The following is a 23,769-nucleotide window of genomic DNA, read 5'->3' as shown; positions in this document are numbered from 1 at the left end:
CATAACAATTAAAGAAGAAAACAGCCAGCAGAGAAACAAAAAGGTGTGTGTTTTGCTAATCCAAAACTGATGAGTAGATTTTAAGTTTCAGCCAATATACACGTTGAAAAAGAGATGATATTTATCATTTAAATATATCTTTATTTAACATTTTTATAAATAAATATTTTGTCATGTTTCCATCTCCCTCCTCACAATTCCCCTGAACTACTTTCTACACCAAGGGAGAGGGAGAGAAAGAGAAAGAGAGAGAGACAGAGACAGAGAGACAAAGAGACAGAGAGAGAGACAGAGACAAAGAGACAGAGAGAGACAGAGACAGAGATAGACAGAGAGAGACAGAGATAGAGACAGAGGGACAGAGAGAAACAGAGAGAGAGAGACAGAGTGAGAGAGCAAGAGCGAGAGAGCAAGAGAGAGAGAGAGAGAGAGAGAGAGAGAGACTCAAACAAAACCTGCCCTAGTGTTTGGTTGATAAACTCAGCATCACTCCATTGGAGAAAACTGATTTACTTTTTGTTTCCAAGTATTAATTACAAATAGTATCCTGGTTAAGGATGGGACTTTGTGTTCACTTGCCCCTCTCAATGTTGGGACCCCCAACTTATCCAATCTTCAACAGAAATGCTTTTTTGCAGTAGATGGGAATGAAGATAGAGACCCACAACTAAGCAATGTGTAGAAAGTGAGAAACTTGAGACAACTGAGTCCTAGATTCAAGTCTTTATCAAACTTCTCTATTTAGGCTCAGGAAGGCAGAAAAGGAGTCAGTTGGATGGTAAGAGCTAACTGTAATAGAAGGCTCTAAAGAAACAGATATAGCAATACTGATGGACACATGAACTTCCAGAGACGGTGGCAGCAGGCACAGGGCATGCAGTGGTTAGTTGTAGAGAAATCTTCTGTTTAGCACTGGGACAATAGGAAAGGTTTCCTGTTAGCTAAACCTGCCAGCCTCGTACACATGGTCCTGGTTTTGAAAGTATTACAGATGCGACATTGAGGGACTCATGGAGGATTGTGTCATGCTTCCATTGCGTTTCTGAGGCCACTCAGTGAATGGTAGCAGCTTGCAGTGTCTGCAGTGAGGCACTGAGAAAACACTTTGTAAAAGTGTGAAGGTGAGACTTAAGTTTCAGTGGAGCCCTCAAGATATGGGAGATGGCGGAACAATGGATAGTTGCTGAGGAAAACCTCATTCATAAAATAGAGCCAGCTAAGGAGAGAGTCTGTGTGTGCTGCAGGGAGCAGGGCTTGAGGGATATTACTGTCTAAATTCTTGGGAATTTAGATTAATTCTATCATGTGTAACATGACTCTGCAGGATTTGGTGTTTTGCTGCTGGAATTTGTTCTTGCTTTGATCCATTTTCCCTTGTTATTTCTGAACTCTTTACCCTTGGAATTGAAATATTTACTTTGTGCCGTGATGTGTTGGAAGTCTGTGATTTGTTTTCTGATATTACAGGAATTCAAAGTTAAGATGAGAATTGAAATTTTAAACAGGGTTGGGATTGTTAAAGATGATAAAGATGAGGAGTAGAGGGTTATGGGAATCTTTGGGTGTCGATTTGAAAAGCTATGGAGTTGTGGTGGTTAATACTGATTGCCAACTGGCAAGATCTAAAAACTTAGATAGAAAATAAGCTTCAGGTAAAGCTGTGAAGGATTATCCAGCTTGCATCAGTGGAGGTGAGGAGACCATGCTGTCTAGCTTCTTGAGTGCCACTCCCTACACTGTTGTGTTGGACCAAACATTAGCTTTCATTGATCATCTCTTTCTGGCTATAGATGAGAAGGACCAGCCTCCTCCTATCTTTCCAGCCACAATCTACAAGATCTCCTGCAACTGGGAGACAAAATGAGCTGCTTTTATCAAGAGTATTATCAAAGCAGTAAGACAAGTCACTCATACAATGCAAAACAATACCTTCTATAATATTAAGATAGGCTGAATTAACTTGTGCAAACCAGTACAAACCAGACATAGGACTCACTCACTAATCCTTCTACAGTGACTAAATCAGTCTTTGTGAAACACCCACAGGGAGGAAGATTGTTGATGTCTGCTTCTCTCCTGTGACAGTAGGCCATTTGTTACCAGATGCCTATTGTTCATGTCTGCAGTCAGCACCTAATCATGTCTGAACAGAAAGGAAAAATTCAATTCTCTTGGATCATAATATATTGTCAGTAAAATTGAATATAACTCCAACATTCAAAGAAAAGTAGTCAATAAATCTATACAAACTCCTGGTAAAAATTTCTTATGGTTGTTATTTTTCCTGCTAAATAAGTACAACTTGATTTCTATAATAACACTAATTCTAATGTATTTTGTTTCTTAATTCCATCTGTGATTAGTCATTCTGAGAAGTAATCACTTGGCAAGTAGCTTTGGATTAGATTTCTCAGTAGCCATTAGCGCATGTTGTGAACTATGGTAGTCTAATGCCTCCATCCCCAGGTAACCCACTCAGTTTCCCCAGCTCTCTTTATCGTCTTGCAAGGCTGCTCACAGGCATTTGCGGGTTTGCCAGCTCCCTGATCTAAGCACTATTTCAGTTACACTTGGCATTTGAATGGCTGGTATGAGACCTAGACCGACCCATTAGTAATTTTTCTATTCAAACATATTCTGTAGCAACTTCCATTTAACATTTCAATGACTCTTTTGCTTTGGATATATTCATAATCTGTTATACTTTGACATGTTGGCAGGAAGAAGGGTCAACTGTTGTTTCTCTGACTTTGATAATGTCCTCTTTTTTTATTTTTATTCGATATTTGCTTTATTTACATTTCAAATAGTATCCCCTTTCCTAGTTACCCCTTCAAAAACCCCTATCCCATCCCCCCTCTCCCTGCTTACCAACCCCTCCCTCACTTTTTTGACCCGGTATTTCCCTATACTGGGGCATTGGACCTTCACAGGACCAATGGCCTCTCCTCTCATTGATGTCTGAAAAGGCCATCCTCTGCAAATATGTAGCTGGAGCCATGGATCCCTCCATGGGTACTCTTTGGGTACTTCATGGGTACTCTTTGGTTGGTGGTTTAGTCTCTGGGAGCTCTGGGGTTACTGGTTGGTACATATTATTGTTCCTCCTATGGGCTGCAAACCTCCTCAGTTCCTTGGGTCCTTTCTCTAGCTCCTCCATTTGGGACCCTATGCTTAGTCTATTGTTTAGCTGTGAGCCATGGGTATTTTGATCCTACTTCTTTTCTTTTCTTTTCTTTTCTTTCTTTCTTTTTTTTTTTTGATTTTTATTTTCTAAATTCCTTGTTTACATTCCAAATGCTTTCCCCTTTCCTGGTTCTGCCCTCCCCATATGTCCCATAAACCCTCTTCTCTCTACCCATTCTCCAATCACCTCCCTCCTTTGTCTCTGTTCTAAGATGGATCAAAGTATCCACACATTGCTCTTCTTCTTGAGTTCATGTGGTGAATTGTATATTGGGTACTCTGAGCTTTTAATGTCCTCTTATATTTACTGTACTTTGAAATTGTGTGTATCACTAGTTTGTCTCTCTGTGTGTATATGGTGTGTGTGTGTGTGTGTGTGTGCCTGTGTGAAGTCAGAGGACAACTTTCAGAAGTTATCTCTTTTTTTCCAGTGCAGAAATCAAGTTATTATACCAATGTTATTATACCATTTTACCAGGCTTTTAAAATTCATTCATTGTGCTTTACCTCATAGTTGGTAAAACAAACACAAATTTTTGACATAAGCAGCTTATTGATAGATAAAATGCACACATGCATATATGTATATGTGTGTATTCATGTATGTGTATATGTATGTGTATGCGTATGCATACATGTACATGTATATATAATGCATATATTTCTGTCCTAGCTTCCAAAGGACCCCTTGTATAAGTGATTATACTGTGACATAATTTCAAAGTCCTTTTAATCTGAGGTTTCAACCAAACCATCATGAAACTCTGAGTACCATCATATTAGTTAATTTACTAGAAAACCTTTGTCACTTTAGTTCTCATTATGAGACAATCCTAAAAGGCTAACACTGTTTTGCTATGTATCTGGAGTTTTGAGGGCATATTCAAGTCAGCATAAGTACTGCTAGCAACTTCAAGAGCAAACAAACCCTAAAATTTTATGCTTCTGAGAACAAGTTATTTATTTATTCAAATAAGTGCTTATTATTTTACTTTCGTCAAAATATCCTGGGTTGTGGTGCTCTCCCTGTAGTCTGGCCTCAGAAGCTGTTACTCTGAATTTTGGGTTCCTTTCGCTTTACAAATTCTAGACTCACTTATGTTTTTGCAATTCTCTATTGTCTGATTTAATGGAGAGAAGGATAGGAGAAAGAGTGAAGGAGATACTTTATATACAGGGTTTACCTGAGGAGTTTCGGAGGGAGAGACACACCATTTACTCTGACATTCCTTAACCCACACCCAATCTGTAACATCACACCCCCTTTGAAGCAACTTACAAAGATAGTCTGGCAATGTACCCTACAAAAAACAAAACAAAACAAAACAAATGTAAAGAGTAGAAAGCAGTGATCTTAGCTATGTTCTTTTCACATGTAAATGACAGTTAGCCACCTGCAGAGGAAGCTCTTCCCACATCCTATTTAGGCCATGCAGCCAGCAGGCTCTCGAGTGGAGACAGCCTCTCTCAAGTTCCTTGGTTCGGACTTTTCTTGGCTTCCTGTTTGTGGCTTAACAACATAGACAACTTATTTCTCCTCCTCAAACACTTAATATGACTTCGTAGAACAGAAACAGAATGATGACAGTGATGGTAGCTCTGGGGAAACTGAGGATGAGAGCACAGAAGGTGCCCTGGATTGCTGTGGTCTTCTCTGCCTCGGTGTGGCTGTTCTTCTGGACTGGACTGTGCACGGGCATCCTCTGCTTTCAAGGATTATCTGTTTTTATGATGCATTAGGATGATCCCTCACGTAACATGATAAGGTTTGTAAACACTCTTTCTCTAGATAGAGCACATTCTACAGTGCTGGAAGGCAGGGTTATGGGGAAGGAAGATCAACCCTCACTATTGCATATGAACTTTTCTCACAGCTGCACTCATGTGCCAAAATCCACATCCATATTCCTTTCTGTATATGTTCGTTTTCAGACCTCTTAAATTTCTTTTAACCCTTTGCCTTTCTCCCTGGTTAATCATGACTTTCAGACTGCAATTAAATGCCATAATAGATATTTGACATTTGCTTTTAGACCTTTTAATTACTTGAATTTTCCTAAAGTAAAAGCTAACAAAATTTCAAAAAAATATTTCTCTCATTGTTTTTGACACGATGCAACTGACTTTTCTAGGAATATCGCCCCTACTTTCTTAATCTCTAATCTTTTTCCTTTCTACCTGTAAACCAGCCAGTTCCCTAGTTATCTCTTGCAATGCCTTGTTAAAGCACCTGATAGTATCTATCACACAGTTGTGTTTTGATGCTTCTGGCTATTTCTGCTGGGACTGCTGCCTTAGATGAGAGGTGGACTGCTGTTAACCCTATTATGGGTGATAGTTGTACTAAATATTTGCTGCTGAGTAACACCAATTTTCAGTTGTTGATTTAGGTTTCCTACTGACTATTCTTCAATCTTTCAAGCATATGTACATTTTCAGTTCCATATTATAACAGTGCTTCCTCTTTTAGATACTGGTGGCTATACTGAATGAAGGAAATAACAATTCTATTACAAAATAACAATGAAATCTTAGTAGCTCAGCATTGCTCAGTTTAATTTTATTGCTCTTAAGAAGTCATAGGAAAAGCAACAATATCAACCAACCAGACCCCCTAGAGCTCCCAGGAACTAAACCACCAACAAAACAATACACATGGACCAATGGCTCTAGTTGCACATGTAGCAGAGGATGGCCTTATCTAACATCAGTGGGAGGGAGGCCCTTGGTCCTGTGAAGGCTCAGTGCTCCAGTGAAGGGGAATACTATGTCAGTGAGGTAGGAGTGGGTGGGTGGGTGGTGGAGCACCTTCATAGAAGCAGGGGGAGGGGAGATAGGATAAGGTTTGTGGAGGGGAAATGGGAAGGGGATGACATTTGAAATGCAAATAAATAAAATAACCATTTTTTAAAATGAAGCCATTGGTTGACATTAGCATCACTTTCTTTCTTGGGTTACTCCTTTCTGTGGAATCCAGATCCTGGAGCTTGAAAAATCACCTAATCCTTCAGACAGAAGGAAAGAGATAGAGACAGAGACAGAGACAGAGACAGAGATAGAGAAAGAAATAGAGTCAGAAAAATAGAAATAGAGATAGAAAGACAGACAGAGACACAGAAAAACAGAGACACGGGAGACAGAGACCAAGAACCAGAGAAAATAAAAAGCAATATCTGAAAATGACGTATAGTATACCTGTCAGCATTTCATTAACCACAACTTACTCACATTGTCCAAAGTGACTTGAAAAGCACTAAAAGTATATTTGTGTCGCTTGAAAGGAATGATTTGGTCAGCACATAATTCTTAGACATGGGAGAACCAAATAAAATAACATGTATAGTACCCCTGGCAGAGTGCCTGACAAATTGGAAGTATTCAATAAATATCTGATACCAGTAGAGAAAGCATTTTATGTACTGACTGGTCTCAATAAAATCCTAAAGAATTTCTACTACTTTTCCACAAGAATTAATCAAATATATCATTGGAACTGGGATGACATTTTCAAATACTGAAACTTTGACATTGCATATATTCTAAAATACAGGATACTCTGCAAAGAAGAAAAAAAAAAAGAGATGCTTTCAGTTTTGCATGCATGTGACCTGTATACAGGTGAACATATGTATGCAAACTCCAAAAGGCCATCTAAGAAGTTATGGAAATTTCTTTCAGCATGAGTTAAAAGAACATTTCGCAGAACATCTGAAGATAAAAGTTACTTGAAAGTAACTGTGTAACGTGGCTTTCCATGAACCCTTAAGAAAGACAGAGTCATAAACAAGCAAAATGACTCTACGTTGGCCTCAAAATGAGCAGCAACTTGTATTGCATGGAGGAAAAAGAATTTGTTCTTCTTCCCTGTTCTAGAATGTAAGTATGAAGTATAATCTATCACTGAAAATGCCCCCTTGTCCAGAGTCAGGGAGGATACAAGTCCTTGATATCTGACCTTTCTTCATTGTATGTGTACATATAAAATCCTATGGACTCTTTTTTGTCTTAAGAACCAATGTCTTTTGATCTTTATGTCATCCAAAAGTAATAATAATTTTAATGAAAGTAATGGCCTGGGAGTTCTTTCTGGAGAATGTCAATCAAGAGGAAAAATGTCAGAAAAATATATTAATGTCTTCATGCAGAAGAAACCTCAGATGGAAATGGTATTTGAAAGAGTTAGCAAAGGGCAAATCTTCTACAATAACATCCCATTCGAATCAGATTTACTATGGGCACACGGGGACTATCGAAAGCTTTAACTGAGGCTTCTAAAGGTTTGCAAACTAAAGATTTTAGTTTTAGAATATTGCAAGCATGCAGCAATTTTGTTTACATCTCAAAGTAAAGAGACGACAAAGCATTAGGTTTGTGGCAGTATCTTCTCCCAGGAAGTTATAAAATCATACTTCTTTTTTAAAGGCTATTGTTTTCACTCTAATTATTTTGTTTCCATTTAGTGTACCTTATCTTATTCAAGACAGAATATTGTTAAATCTAAAGACAATTTCTTGAATATCAATATGCCTAGGTTATGATTGGCATAAATGTAGGACCTTGTGAAGCCAAAAAATGTGGCATCAGATATTAAAAAAAAATTTCATTCTCAAAAAAGCTCACATTAGTGATTTTCACATTTAATTGCCTACCTGGGTGCCATTTGAGAGCAATAAACCTTAAGACATCAGAAATGGAGTAAAATTACAGGAGCATAAATAGTTATGGCCAAATTAAAAGTCATATAACAACATAAGCCAAAATTGGTATCTATGAAAGAAATAAAAAAAAAAACATAGAAGCAAATATAATGAATAAAAGCAAGTCATAATGATTAAGATTCGAGGTGAAAATGGAGGGTGGGTTGAACATAACCTAAAGCTTTTTAAGATCAGATAGATAAAAAACAGATCTCAAGAGCGTCATGGGAGTTTAGACAAAGACCTGTCCGTCTTTCACTAATGCCTTGAGAAGCAAAGCAGATTGTGGGAAACTTCTTCAATGAAAGAAGTTTAAACTATTGATGCCAAGATGAAAACCCCTTTCTCTCTTGGGATACTCAACCTTGGTAGAATGATATTTTAAACGGACAGTGTGTAATTTGTTATAGAAACTGATTTCTGAATTGTATGGTACTTAGCACCATCCCTGACTGCTATCTACTCCATGCTACAGGTGCCTCCATAGTGATAATGACGAAGATAGCTCCCAACCGAGATAAATTACCTCTGCTAACAAACATTGTCCTGTGCAGAAATATGTGTTTAAAGAATAACTAAGCACATCCCTTCATTTATTTCTTAATGCTGCATGTATGCACACACATATATATGTATAGACATACATATGTGTCCTCATGTACACACACACACACATACCTATGTATACATATATACATACATATCCCTTATATATATGTATATATGTACACACACACACACACACACACACACACACACACACACACACACACACACATTTCTCTTTTAGCTAAACAGGTGGACTTTGATTTTTCTTCTGTAGTTACCAGAAATGTATTACTGGGTTTCCTGCCAATTTCCTGGTACCTTTGTGGTTCATGGAAATTTGTGTAGTGTTGTTTCTTTTTTCTCAATTTTGCCACCTTCCTTCTCCTGCTCATTTTAAACCTGTAATGCTTTGTGTCCATAACCATTCACATAATTTGTTTTGGTATACTTTCCTAGACTTTCAATCATTCTCTACACAGGAAAAGTAAAGCCAGTATTATGTGTGATTTGACATTTCTGCTTTGCCTAGACCAATACGGGAACTGCAAAGATGCCATCCAAGAGATGTTGAGTCATGCCTGGGGTCAGCTAAGACCCATCTTGTCATAGGCACAGATGCCTTCTTTATACTTACCTTTGCATTGCTTTCTTGTCACAAGGAGTGCAATTGCCTGTTTGTGGGGCCTCTCTTATGCAGGGAAGTGCAAACATTTGCAGTTATTGAGAGCTAGTGATGGCCAGAGCCTCACACTTGGCATTCTTTTCCCCTATTTCCTAGCTTTTACATCATTATTTCTATTTTTTGGCAATATTACCTTAGCCTTAATGAAGATTGTATGAATGGCTTGTTTAGGGCTGCACACTCCACTGTCACTTATCCACAGTATCCTGTGCGGCCACAAAGCTCTATTTATCACAGTTCACTGAAAAGAGGCTTCTCTGACCAAGGTTCAGTGTGGCAATTATCTATAGATATAGCATACATATTTTAAGGGCCGTTCAGTGCTATTTGAGGTTTAGCTAAACAATAGCACTAAGTTGTCTTCTAAAGCCTACAACCTCTCCATTAGGGTTTTGTGTTAATGTTATTTTGACATTTTACACTACCAGGTATGCATTTTCACTGTTGGATTAGACCTCAAATATAATCAGAAAGAAACTGGTTTTTCCTATAACAGCTATGCCACAATTGTGCAAAAGATACATTTTGCCTGGGAGATTGTTATGGTAGTTCACAGGGCACCAATGGTCTTCTCCTACTGTGAACCTGGTCTGTACATTTCTAACAGAACTCATAAGAATATATAGCTTTTTTTCTGCTGCAGTGAATTCTGCTGATATGAAATAGTTCACCTTCTCCAGAATATAGGGGTATCACGTCAACACAAGATGGATGTCATGTTGGTTCATATTTTTCCCCTGAGCATTTTTATAGCTAGCTTCATTAAGCAACAGTAACTGAGAGTGTATGAGTGTAGCTGAAGAATGCACTCTGCTGGGGAAAACAGCACCAGGGCTCACGTTCTTTGTCTTGCTTCAATTTGGTTTCATGCTCTGGCCCCGGGTTCTAACTGCTTACTTTGCTTCATCTATGTGCATCTTATTGTTGCAAATTTCAAACATTCTGGGTCCACATTTTCATCACTCTACCTGGAATTCCCCTGCACCTGTCTTGAGTAGTCTTCAATACAATTCCTTTTGGAGGGGTGTGGATTTAAATTATTTGCAAGTATGCAGAGATTTTTATTAGCACTTCTCCTTGTTCTTAAGCTTTTCTGGCTGCAGAACTGCAGAGGCTATTAAGGAAAGGACTAGTAATTCATTTTCCGTTAACTTATATGACAGTACTTGGTTGTACAAAGAGTATGGGTATGTTTTCAGAATTGTCACATTTTAACAGAGATACCTGAACTTAGGGATGACCTTATGATGACTGCAGGGCACTACCTATCCTACCGCCGCTTCTGGGAGTATGGTCACGGAGTCCTTTGGATTCTGATAACATTATGTCTGCTTTTGGCTCCACTCTGGCTGTGAAGCTCACATCAGCCTTTTCCTGGCTTCAGTGAATTCCCACAGCTTAGATTTGCTGCTGTAACTTCCCTTGCCTTTGTTGCTTTTTTATCTGTGTTATTACCTCGTAAAAGAGTTCTGATACATTAGTGGCTTTTATTGAAAGCAACCTCCAATCTGTTTTGGAAATAGGCAAGGTATAAACAGTAAATAAATAATGAACTAGGGAAGAGAAAATTTTTATAGCTTGTTGGCAGCAGAGACGAAACTGGAAGCTCATTTCCAATTCCCGTCCCAATCCTCTTTCTTCATAACAACCTGTCTCCCCCATGCATTTGTGGGTCTGCTGTCTTTTATCATTGTGGTCTTGAAGAATTAATGAATAATCACCAGTGTGGTGCCAGATTTATTCTTAGGTGTTTCATTCACTTATGTGCCTCTTGAGGCCAAGGTTTAGTATTAGACACATTGGTCTGACCATCTTACATTACTCACTATCTAGGAGAGGTCATAGTAGAAGTTTGAACCTTTGAGTATATGTTAAGCACAGTGATGTATAATATTTTCTATTCCCATGAGAAAAATACTGTGTTTACCATTTATACTTTGAAAGTTCATATAGAATGAACGTTTTAGCTTGACTTTCTCTATTACGGTGTTCTAACTGGTCCAAGGAAAGGAAGCATTATATTTGTAGTTTATGCCTCAGTCCATAGGCCTTTCTGTCTAGCTAAGATTTTAATATTCTTGTATTTTCCTCTACAAAATATTTGACAGAAATGGGCACTTTAAAACTGTTGTGGAAAATATTAAAAACAGTCTGCCAGACACATTCTCATGCCAGTACCAGCAAGACAGTGGGATCCATAGACCTTACACTGGGCCAAAGGGCTCTGCTAGTCTGCCAATGGACCCACAAACTGTCTGCAGGTTAGGCCCACTAACCTGTGATCAGTCTGCCCACTTTCCAGCCCCAGCTTGGCCAACTCTTCAGTGGGGCTCCTGTGAGTTCATCTCACTTCCACACAATGCCCATACATCCCAAGGTCTTCCAGCTCAGCCCCCATTACCCAGTAGAAGTATGACTCTTAATGCTTGATTTGTTAGACAATTAGATATCTGAATGCTTAAAATCACAATTGCAAGATGCCATTAGAGTAATTTAAGAGACAATTCATAATGATAAAAGTTTTATTCCAATATTTCTAACCTTATAAAAACTTAGTTATTTGTGGCTAGTAAGTGTCACAAAGGTCCATGTCCGAAGCCATTTCCGCATTCCTCCCTTCTCCTCCTGCAACCTCTGTCCCCCAAACTCCTAGTTTTGCCTCTCTTTTCCTATCCAATCACACTCCTTCCACTGCCCTAATATGATTGATTGGCCATGGAAAATCCTGCAACATAAGACAGCATATTTATTAAAAGAATTCTGGTAAAACATAATAACAGGATATGAAACAGTAAGTTGAATGAGGTAAACTGTTGCAGTTTGTCATGAACAAAATTAAGTATCAAATTCTTGTGGGGGAAAATGACACAATGAATGACAGGTTTGAAAATATGTGACCCCAGGCCAACAGGTGCATTTTACAAACATGATACTGGCCCCAAAAGACTACCAGGAACAATTTTGCCAATGATTGCAAACCTGGAATAATTCCCATTGTTGTTAAGTTTAGGTTTCTGGATGTCTATGAATAATGAAAATACAGAAGAAACATGCGGTTAACTTTAGAACTGTTGGTTGGACTGAAGTTAGAGCAGTGCACTGTTAACCTACCATATAACTCAGGTCTGTCACAGTCTCCACCACTCATTCACATTCCCAGTTCCTCACTGAGCCCAGGGACATCTAACATGCCAGTGATGGTTCCCATGTACCTCTCACATATTTGCATGCAGGAGTGATGAACAAGAGCTCTCTCAGCTTTCTTAGAGGCATGTTGTCTTAGAGTTTCATTTTTCCTGCTTACATAAGATACCAAAAGTTCATGTAATTGTGCATAGAAGCCCAATTTCCAGAGATGAAACCTAAAATTCCAAGATACACTCTGGCTCATAGAGGTTTTTAAACCTGTTGCCAGCTATCACCTCAGATCTTATTCCTTTCCTGTGGCAGATTTCTTACTGGCCCTGAGTTGAAATATGTATTGCAGCATAGGCATGGTGGTAAATTCTTCCCTAAGCATTAGGCTGTTTGAACCTGGCCCGATGTCCCTGACTGCTTCAGTTCCATATCCAGGCTTAATTTTTGGTACATTGGGCAAAAACTGAGCCTTGTCTAATGAAGTCATCTTTGAAAAGAATGGGAGAAAAAACTATGAAGAATATAATTTTAATGAGGCATAAAAGATAAATGGCTTTTGAAACAAATATAAAAAGCTTGTGTTGAAATTCCAATTTGACTTTGCATTGTTAATTCTCTAAGACCATACTTAACGATTATGTAAAGTTTTAATTTTTCAAAGTGTTTTCCTTAATTGACTTTGATTTCAAAACTCTTTACTTCCCTGCCATCACAACTTCTGGCTCAGGCCACAGAGGTAATTTATAACCTGGTTTGATAACTGCGTTTTTGCTTTATCTTGCTATGCTCAAGCCTAACTCTCCTTGTTACATGCAAATTATTTTGCACATTTTTCATGAACCCATTGATTTATTGTTGTTTGGACCATTTGGGCCTTTTTTTAAAACTTGGAAGTTATTCTTATTTGTCTTTGTTTAATGTTTTATCATGAAAGTGTTGAAAACCACACAAAGGTAGACTGATATCATAAATACTTGTATGTCTGTCATCCGGTTTTAACAACATGTATCTAATTGTGTTTTGAGTCCTAGACTGTTCAGTTGCATTCCTCATGAAGTAGATAATTCTATTTGCACGTGTAAGAGACAATGACTCTGATTACCTAATACTACTGCCATAACAAAATCAATCACATTATTAATTCAATTAAAATAATATTGACTTAATAGTATTTATTATTTATTTGACCAGAATAGTTTTAGCTATTTTCCAAATTATGTTCACATATCACCACTTATCCTGCAAATATTCTTTTGTATGGCTGGTTTAAATAAGAATTTCCATAACACACTTGGTTAATTTTTCATGTGCAGTTATTATTGTTGTTGATTTCAATAACCCCATTCTTAATTCTTTTTTTCCTCACCTTGTGCTTTATTCTTTATTTTATAAGTTATTGAGGAAAAATTCATGTTCTAAACAATTTTCTATAAAAAGTCTAGTTGAGTTCCCTACCATATAGATTTTGCCGATTCCATTCTTGTGGTATTATATGAGAATACATCCATTTATTCTCTGAATTATGAAATGGTCATAGATCCTTGAAGCTCTGATTTTCATGAGAGCATTTTGTAGGCCAGGTTGTTCCCCACCTGTACCATTATACCCATCTTTCTATCATGCCTAAGTCCTGATCTTCTCCATCATCTCCAAATGTCAGTAGATTAACATTTCCCTCTACCTTCTAACTTAACAAATTTCCATAGACTGTATGAAATAAATTAAAGAACAAAGCAAAATACAAAGAACCACAAAAACTGAGAGGCAGAGAACTTCTGTGATTACGCTGGTAGTGGGCCCTCTCCCTCTATGGGAAATTCTCATCATCATGAAGACCTGGAGCTTTCTGATAGATGCTCTATATCATGAATGGTATAATTCAAAACCGGAGTCTGCTTCAGACTTTGCTTTTTAACTTTGGTTAGCACAAGAACTGACCACTTTTTTCTGCCTCCAAATCCTGGGTTGGCCCAAGGCCTACCTGCTTCCATTTTTGGAAAATAAAATATATGCAATGAGGTAAATGGAGTTTTTAAATAGAAACACTGAGAAACCAACAGTTGAAAATGTATTTTCTCAGTTTGGAACAAGGAGACATTTATAAATTTAACAAAGTGGATTCATGCTTGTGAAAAGTGGGTAATACTAGGTTGAATTAATGATTCAAGGGGCTTTTAAATCATGATAATATTCATTGTTGTGAATCTTTTTTCTTTTCTCTTATTTTATAACCCCCTACACACACCCCAGAATTTTATAATCTTTTCTCATTGAATTCATTTATTGTCAAGGAAATGTTTTTGCATGATAGAGAACAAATGGTAACATTCTAAGGAAATAGCAATGTCTATTTCTCTTTTAGCTTTTTGATATTCAGTAGCAATTATCATCCTCTTTTCAATATGGAGAATAAAAATGGAAAATAACACATAAAGGAAACATACACAAGACAGCAGAGGAGAAGATAAGGAATTCAGGCAACAGCAGGGATAGTTCAGATGTCAGACTGAAAGGCAGAGCAGAGCATGGGGTGACGTTGAGCAGGAGAGCTGTTATAAATTCCAGTATGGCTTTCCTGGGCACAAAGGAAGATATGCAGACTTTGCCTAATCTCTTTCACCGTTTGCATATCATTGTCATTGTCATCGTCATCATCATTTTCAATATTTTATTCATGTATTTAACATGATTTTAAGGATCTACTAGGTGCCATAAATATGAATTAATAAAAGAAATTATGACAGAATCTGTCCTATAATACATCTGACAGTTTAGTTGGGGTGACCAACAATAATTAAACATGCAAATGCATGTGAATTGCAAGAGTAAAGCATATCATGAACCAAAGCCTCACTAGACAAAGTTGGAAAGACCAGTTTAACTGTGGAATCAAGAGTGGCTCCTAAAGGAATCTGTGATAAAAGTTGAATAATGAAGTTAAGTAGACAGAGAGAAAATGCTTGGAGTACAGATGTGCTGATAATCATTTTATCAACTTGACACATGTGAGAGCCAAATAGGAAGAAGGAATCTTAATTGAGAAATGTGTCTGTCAGATTTGTCTGTAGGCAAGTCTTTGAGTCTTTTTTTCTTTTTTATGTGGGTGGGACCTGCCTACTATAGGTGGTTTAAACCCTAGTCAATTACTTCTTCTTTGCTTTAGAAAGGAGGTTGAGCAAGCCATAAAAGGTAAGGTACTAAGAAATACACCTGCAAGGTCTCTGCTTCAGTACCTGGCCCCAGTCCCCTGCCTTCCTTGAGTTTCTGCCATTGTTTTTCTCAAGGGTGAACTGTGAGTGATTAGGGTGTGAAAGTCAAATAAACCCCTTTTCCATCTGATTTGCCTTGGGTCGGAATTTTATCACAGGAAGAGAAAACAAACCAAAGCAGCAGGTATAAGCAATATCATGTGCCAAGGAGCTGAACTCAAAAGGAACAGGGAACTGAAGGTCCACTGTGACAACTAAAACTGAATCTAGAGAACTAAATACCAAGATACCAACAAAACAAAGGGAGGCCAAGGTTTTGTTTCATGTTGCACTGGAAAATGCAAATGACAACTAATCATACCAAATTACTTTCACATAAGATGTTAAGCAAACATCAAATGGAAGCCCAAATAGAAAGTCTTTAGGAACCCATCCTTGTCTGGGATAGCAACTTTGGAGAAATTAAAGATTTGTACAACCAGTAATGAATAAATTCAGAAGAAGGTAATGTCCAGGTCAGAGAGGAATCACTGTAGAAATATCAAATGAGGTTCATTTGAATCTATTGTATATGCAGCAATTCTGGGTTCTGAACTTTTTCTAAATTTCTGCAGCAAAAATTGCATTTGAATTCAATTTATACTTCTCTGGCATGTTTAAATAAAGCCAAAAGGCTATGTTTGGGCAGAGGAGACCAACTGTAGAAAGTTGAGGCTTCCTGGGCATTCCTGATGCTGACATCAAGATTTCAGCGACTGTGTTACTGTTTAGATTTGTATTCTGCAGTGTTGGGTAAGGGGAAAAAAGAGGGAGTACCCAAGACAGTTCTGTGATTCTCAAATCATGTCCCATGGTGGCCTTTTTAAAAGACATAGGAGATATCACTATTGAGTGTACCCTTGGTCTTCTGTTATAGTTTGTATATAGGATATCACCAAAGAGAACCATTGCATGGACAAGCATCAATCACTGACACAATAATGCATGCAGACAGGAATTTACCATGACTGTCTTCTGAGAGACTCCATCAACTGACTCACACAGATCCAGACAGGTCTTGCCACTGAAGGGTGTGTCTTGTCCCTAGTTCCTTTTATTCTTATTGCTACCTGGATATCTATCGTGAGATAAAAATGTCATGTTTTCCCACAGTGATGTTCTCCTTCACCACATTAAACAGTGAAGCTTGGAGACTCTTATGGAAGAATAGAAAGAAGAATTGCAGCCCATAAGGGGATAAGAATGCCATAGGAAGACCAACGGAACCAACTAACCTGGACCTTTGCCACTCTCAGAGACTGAACCACAAACCAAAGAACTTTCATGGGCTTGACCTAGGCATCCCTGAACATATATAGCAGATGTGCAGCTTGATTGTCATGTGGGTCTATCCCATGTGAGCAGGAGCTATCCCAAAAGCTGGTGTCAATATGTAGGCTCTGTTGTAGCTGAACTCCCTTGTCTGGCCTCAGAGGGAGAAGAACCACTGAGACTTGAAGTGCAGGGTCAGGGGATACCAGATCGAAACCACTCAAAGGAGAAAGCAAGGATGTGATAGTGGTGACTGGAAGGAGGGCAGTGAGTGGGATGTAAAGTGAATAAATAAAAACTAAATAAATTAAATTTTAAAATTTCATGCCAACTGATGTCACTATTGAAAGCTGATTGGGTCACAAAAGCACTAAGCTAACCAATGAGTGAATCCATTTACTTTTATATTTTAATGGGCTCTTAGGAGGTGGAAACTAATTAGAGGAAGTAGGGCTTTAAGGTCTTGCCAATAAAGGGTGTGTCTTGTCCCTAGTTCCTTTTATTCTTGTTACCTAGATAGGTTGAGATTAAAAAATGTCATGCTTTCCCACAAAGATGTTCTGCCTTATCACAGGTGCAAGGATGTTGGGGAAGTCATGAGAAAGAAGGGAATCTTTGAAGCAGTGATCCAGAATACCTTTTAACTCTTGAATTATTATTTTTTAAAGTAATTTTCCCCACCAGGGAAAAAGGTTAATAAACATATTTTCCGATTCCCATATAAACTATATTCCTATTTTCTGCTTTACATGTTGATTTCAGTACAGATTTTAATAAAGAAAATAATTTTTTATTAAATTAGTTTGTTTATTTGCACTCCAAATATTGCGCCCCTTCCTGGTGCCCTCTCCCTGAATCTTTCACCACCAGCCTCTTCCCTTTGCCCCTGAGAGGGTGCTCTCCCAATCACCCACCAACCCTCTTCATGCATTCACGCCCCTCCAGCTCACCACGCCCCCCAGCTCACCACGCCCCTCGAGCTCACCACGCCCCCCAGCTCACATCCCCCAGCCTCCCCTTTCCCTGGAACATCAAGTCTATAGGTTAGACTCCTCCTCTCCCACTGAGTCTGATGTGGCAGTCCTCTGGGCTTTTTTACTGTCTCTCCTACCTAATCCCGCTGCTCCTTTCCTTTCTCTCCCCTCTCTCACCCAGATCCTCCCTCTCTCTTCTCCCAGGATTATTTTGTTCCTCCATCCAAGAGGGACTTGTGAAGCATCAACTTCCTTGTTAATAAACTTCATATGGTCTATGAGTTGTATCATGGGTGTTTTGTATTTTTGGCTAATAAAAGTCACTGGCCATTAAACTATTCTTGTTCTGTCGTGAGGGAAGTTGAATGCTTCTAACTAAAAGCGGGATAAATTTGGAGAGCCATTTTTCGGTTAGAATTTTCATCTGGATCTGTTTATCTCTGGGGGGAGCACCTGATTTTCTGCCCTGTCTATGTCACAGGATTTTTATGAGAACCCAGAAATACAACATTTTGAAAGTGTTTTCCATGATGTGTAGTACCTCTTTCTTCTAAAGTTACGGACATTATGAACAACACAGAGGATTTAAAGATATAAAATCCTACTTAGTTATGCAGACAGAGAGAATGTGCTGTCAGACTTATTACTGAAGTGCAGCTAATTTTTTAATGTTAAGTGCATTGTAGAAGCTAATTGCATACTTCCAAGGAGATCAGCATGTTATGGCAAGATGCCAAGGTGCAGCCATTGCTTGGAGAGATGTTCATGAGAAAAGGGATATTTTAAAGTGGCAAAAACAACTGCTTGAAGTCAAATAATGGATTACAAGCTGATTGTATATACTCTGCTTTGCTCAAGGCAGCTCTCTCTTGCTATTCTAAAAAACTCTCTAGATAGCTTGTCTCTTACAGATCAAAAGCCAAGTCTTTTGTTTACATATCAATTCAATCATTATTCCAGGTTTTCTTTTGATTATCCCATGAATCATCATCTCAAGACCTCAGTCCCTTTATTCTTAGAGCTAGCAAAGACATATTTTTTTAATATTGCAAATGAATTTAGAGATCTGCCTACCTTGATAAGTATAGACAGTCAGCTAATTGGGTGGGATCTTGCCCTGAGATTATCAATCCTTCCACACCTGGGCCAAACCTTACTCTAGCCTAGGCTGACACTGAACTCAGGAATATGCCTGCCTTTGTATCTCACAAGCTGGCCCACAGTGTAGCTCATCTACTCTTTTAGCTTTGTGAAACCCCTCGAACAGTTCATATTGCATCCTTATATTTGGCATAGTTGAGAAATTATATATTTTGGAACTCATGTTTTCTGAATTCTTTCCCACAGTCTTAGGGGCTATCCTGAAGGTCTCAGCATTTACCCGTTTGCCTAAGGGCATAAACCTACCCAGTGGAGACTGGTTCTAAGGCTTGGATTCAATCAGGAATTTATGTGACCAGACATTGAAAGACCTTGTTCCCAATAGGTTTTGGAACAGTCAATAAAGATGACTACAGCTAATGGTTAGGCACAGGGCAGGGCACTTAGAGATGCATGGGCAAGGACACAGAGAGAAACAGAACAGAATTGCCATGACTTGGGGAAGAAGAATGGGGCATAGTAGTGGCAGGAGATAAAGCCAATCAGCCATGTAAGATTTTGGTTAAGTGGCCACTGGTCACTTCCCCGATTAGGCCTGGGGTAACAAGAGAAGGTTGGCAGTGCCCAGCCTTTGAGGTAGCCAAGAAAGATTTTTATAAAAGAAAGGTAACATGTGTGTTTTTCAACCACACTTCAATAGATAGCTCCTAGGCAGGTGTGCATGTGCAATCTGCTTGGAGCCAAAGCTATGAAGCAAAAAATTACCACAAGAGATGGCACCAAATGTGGGACAACACAATATTAAAAATAATTTTGGGATTCTGGGATGAAATACACACACACACACACACACACACACATAGTCTAGGAGAGGGGAAGAACTGGTTTCTTAGCTAGTGGAGCTGAATCACATGGTTTCAGCACAAGAAACTGGAACAAATGAAGACAGCCACTGGCAGGAATTTACCCAGGGCCATCTATTAGGAAGAAGAAAATAAGAAGCAGACAGTAAAGCTGCCTAGCTCCAGACACCAGATAAATAAAGGATACGGATTTATAGATCTGAGGATAGAAGGCGATACTCAGATTTTTCCCAGCCATGTGGGGCTTTTTTCTTGTGGTTTGAAACTGATAGGAGAGCTTAAGCTGAGGAGTTGGGAGATCCTGCTGTGCAAAGAGCCAGGCCAGCTGTTAGGAGGAAGACAATGAGAGCCAGAGAGCCAGATGGTAAATGCAGTAGCTATCAAGCTCCACAGAAGCAAGAAAGTAGGAAAAATGAATGAAAAAATGCTTTAAAGACAATTAAAAGTCTTGCCAGGGTAAACTCTTGGGATCTTTGAATGTCAAAGTACAATAATTTTGATACAACAAAAATTGGAGCCTATAAATAGGCTAATATAATAAGTAATGGGGAATTTAATAAAAGTTAAATATAGAACTGTATAAAGTTTGAGGCATTCAATCTTAAAAATATATTAGATCAATAGCAGGGTATAGGAAGCCTACTCTATCTCTGACAATAGAAGCTTAGGACTTGAGAATTAAATAAAGAAAAATGGACATAGTACAATATATACCCAGGGAGACATTAATTTCCAAAATAGGAGTATTTAAATATACATGAATATATAAAATATTGAGGGTTTTGATCTTAAATGATAAGCCAAAAACCAGGAAGTAGTGAAGGAAAAAGTACTGTGTCAATGGTTAATTTTTGTTTAGATTGCTTTAATGGCTTTGAATTGCTTTAATTATCAAAATGCTTATAGTTATTAGTTTGGTAGTTACTTTAAAATTTCTCAGGGAGAGAGATCAAGCTATGCCTTTAATGATTCCTGGTTACTGGATCAAGGGCATGCTATTTTGGGATAGAGGCTTTGTATTTATGTTGATAAGAAAGCAAAAAAAAAAAAAAAAGCTCTGGACCCCTTGTATAGTGATATGGATCCAATATGAGAGGGATAGATAGACCACCTGAAGGTCTCAAAAATTTTGAGAAAATCAAACAAGACAGGTAAATTGATCTGCTGATTCCTCCACATGTAAACATCCCAATATTTGGCTTTGACATAAAAAGTCTCTAGCTAAAACTTCAGCTAAAATAAAACAAGGAATCTTATTGGTTATAGAATCCTTAAGATTTGTTGTGCCCTCCTTCATATGACATCAATGAAGATTTACTACAATTGGTTATTGATAAAATTAACTCATAAAAAGACAGTTGTCTTTTAAGTGCTCAAACAAGGACCCAAATTTTATACTTAACTCATCTGTTCACCCTGCAAAAATCCATGAGTATCTTAATAGTACTAAAATTTTGGTTATTAGACTCATATATTGCAGAATGTGCAACTTTGACAAGATTCATCCTCATAGATGCTGAACTGACCTGCTGTTCCATTACCCTGCTTCATAATGTTGTCCAGAAACTTGCTTCCAGAACAGATTGCTCCTGATTCCAGATGATTGCCTCATCCTATTTTTCAGATGGATCCAGTCAGGAGTTCAGTCAAGCACCACTTCTTCTAAGCATACAGAGACTGAATAATAGATGCTAAAAATAATCCCATAAGCAAACTTTAGTTGTTTAACATTAAAGATATGATATAGAAATAAAAACTGACTTTCAGATGATGTTACAGGCTAAAATTAAAACATAATTCAGGTATACAATTGTAAACTCTTTAACTTAATAAAGATGGTAGGGTACTTTATCTAAGTGACAAATATGATAGACTAGATATTATTGTATACCATACTCTATGATTTACATAATTGTTGTGGTTGTGCCCATTTTATGTGTGAGACCAGAGGTTTAATTGTTTTGTTATATTTTGCTTTAATTTGGACAGAAAAGGTAGGTGTTGGAGACTGGTTTAAATATTTGATTCAGTCAGGAATCTGCATGTCCATATGCTGAAGGTTCTTGTCCCCAATTGGTTTTTGATAAATCAATAAAGATGCCAAAGGTCAGTGGATGGCCATGGAGTGGAACACTTAGAGTTGCATAGGCAAGGATGCAGAGGAATGGGACAGAATGGCCATGACTTGGGGAATTGAGAAGAGATAAGCCAAGTGGCCATGTAAGATTTCAGGTAAGTGGCCACTGGCTACTTCTCTGGTTGGGCCTGGGGAAACAGGGGAAGGTTTAGGAGTGTCCAGCTTTTGAGGTAGCCGAGATGTTTTTAAAAATAGCCTCATATGTGTGTGTTTCATCCACAGATCAACAGATAGCTGCTCCAGGGCAGGTACACATGTGCAATCTGCTAGGAGCCAAAGTGGTGAAACAAAACTAACTGCAAGGGATAACCTTACCTCCCAGACTCTTGTTGTCTCTGATTACAGTGGAGTCATTAACCTTGGCAGAGAGAACATTCCCCAATAACCTTGACAGGGAGAATATAGCCCAGTAACCTTGGCAGAGAGACTAATTCCTGAAGTAGGAAGATGATATTTATGTGTGTGTGTGTGTGTGTGTGTGTGTGTGTGCATGTGTGTGTATGTGTATATATATGTACACATATATATACACATATACATGCCTCACGCTCAGCAACCATCAACACTCATGAAGGCCCATGCACTACTGCACTATTCCAGGGATAGGAAACCATGTCCTACTATTCCTTCCACATGGCCAAGCAGGACTTGCCAGCAAGGCATATTTCTAAGAACCTCAAACAAGACAAACTTTTTGTAGCGAAGAACACAGGCTGTGTCTTAGCTAGGATGGGGACATTGGTAAAATGCCTTGAATCTGTAAATTTAACATGTTTATAAGAGATGTCTTATAACTGCTGGTATGTGCAAAGCCTAGAAAGGAGACACGCAGGGCTTCCTCTTTTATAGCCTGCTAAGGATCAAGACATTTAAGCCTTACATCATAGAACAGACATATGTGCCCCCTGTGGTTTTCTGCTTGCTGTTATTACCAATCATAACACAGATCCGAATTCTTATAACATTTTACAATTCATTAAAATGACCTCATCAGCTTATCTTCCAAGAATGACCTCCACCAGAATGGGAAAAATAAACTAAGTATCCCATTATCTATCTAAAACCCACTGTTTTTGTGTCTTAATAACTCTAATAGTTGAAATTCATATTTTCTCAAACTGTTTTTACTTCTCTAAAACAAAAATAATTACAGTGAAATGGATAAAAAATCGCCATCATATCTATAGTCATTGTTTACGTGACTAAAAGTATCAATGAGATTAATTACTAGTTTAAGTTGTCAAATATGATAGGATATCATGTACTAACTTTGTTTTACATTGTCCTCTTTTGGAAGGTACTAGCTAGATTTTTTGTGTGCCTTTGTAAAATGTTTATAATTGCATATTCTATTATGTGTAGACTATGTCTCTCATTGAGATGGAGAATCAACATGCTAAAGTGAATAGATATGAGAACTGGAAAGAAGTACACAAGAAAGCAAAATATAGAGATGTGTTTTACAGTTTATGGAAATGAGCAATGATAATGCTTTTTATTCTATTAAATCAAGGAATGAATGTCTTACAGTAGACCTTTGTTTATCTGATGTCTAGTCTTTCAAATAGATTGGGGGTGGTTCCTTCTCCCCTTGCCTCTTCTGATCACATACTGCTCTACCAAATCAACTTCCAAATACCCTGCTGCTTACAGGAACCACCTCTGTCCTACCCCAGGTCCTATTCAGACCATGGCAGCTGGAAGAGAGGTGATCATGGATTCAATTAACTTGAACTTTAGAAAAGGTGCATAGTTGCTAGGTTATGTCACTGGGAGTATGTAAATATTAGGTTTGTAGAGGTCAAAAATCCATATAGGGAAATGAGACAGACACACGGTAAGAAGGATGAGATCCCAGTCTAGGGTCCCTCAGGTTATGCCAGGAAAAACAGCTTGTTTTATTTCCCAGCTGCAAAACAGCT

General features: G+C 38.2%; 1 long non-coding RNA gene across 1 annotated transcript; it reads left to right on the top strand.

The window, feature by feature from the left end:
- The first annotated feature begins 4,653 nt into the window (after positions 1-4,653).
- On the top strand, positions 4,654-17,510 carry LOC127676314 (uncharacterized). Its single transcript, XR_007975827.1, has 3 exons — positions 4,654-4,952; positions 16,614-16,885; positions 17,347-17,510. It is a non-coding gene; the product is annotated as an uncharacterized LOC127676314 (long non-coding RNA).
- The last annotated feature ends 6,259 nt before the right edge of the window (positions 17,511-23,769 follow it).

Source organism: Apodemus sylvaticus, chromosome 1 (assembly GCF_947179515.1).
Source record: "Apodemus sylvaticus chromosome 1, mApoSyl1.1, whole genome shotgun sequence".
NCBI classification, from domain to species: domain Eukaryota; kingdom Metazoa; phylum Chordata; class Mammalia; order Rodentia; family Muridae; genus Apodemus; species Apodemus sylvaticus.
This window is presented reverse-complemented; position numbering and strand designations above follow the sequence as displayed.